Below are 708 nucleotides of genomic sequence, written 5' to 3'. Positions count from 1 at the left end.
TGCAGGCACGTTTAAGGACATTCCAGGAGTGGAAGCAAGACAAAACCATTTTAATCCCCAACTAACCACAAAATGATCTATTTAATCAGAATGCGCGAGACACTCATCACACAGAGCTCCCGGGAGGAGGTCCCCTTAGCTCGAGGCAACCCCTCTCTACAAACGTCAGGTCCATTCAGGAAATACTGGCCCAAAGGGCCAAGTGGCAAATCAGGGCAGAGCAGCATCCGGGTCCCTGTCTTCCTCCATCACCACTCACTGCACTTCGGCCTGGGCCCCTGCAGCACCCCCCAGCAGGGCCTCTCACTGCTGAAGGGAAGAAGCTGCCCCAGGATGCTGCCGACTGAAGTGACAACCAACAGGTGCTTGGGGGACCAGCAGAGGAAGCTCCGTCTGCCTCGTGCCTGCCACATCCTGGCTCTATTTCCCCAGGATGCAGAAAGCCCCAGGCACTCCCTGCCCCCAGCGTGCAGAATCCTCCCTCCGCAGGTGCCAGCCCAGCCTCCTGCAGCTGAGGATCAGAGCGGAGCGTCACGGGGCATCCTGGTTGCACCACTTGGGACGAGGGCCTGACACAGCATCCTCACTGCAGCCAAACCCCCAGCCTTTGGAAGAAACAGCAAGTCCCAGAATTCTAGCCCAGGCCCTGCCTACTCACTGCCATTTAGGGTTATCTGAACACCCTCCACTCCTGGTGTAGTATTTTCA

Source organism: Galeopterus variegatus, unplaced genomic scaffold, assembly GCF_000696425.1.
Source record: "Galeopterus variegatus unplaced genomic scaffold, G_variegatus-3.0.2 Scaffold3698, whole genome shotgun sequence".
NCBI classification, from domain to species: domain Eukaryota; kingdom Metazoa; phylum Chordata; class Mammalia; order Dermoptera; family Cynocephalidae; genus Galeopterus; species Galeopterus variegatus.
The sequence above is the reverse complement of the archived record's forward strand: the minus strand, read 5'-3'. Positions refer to the sequence as shown.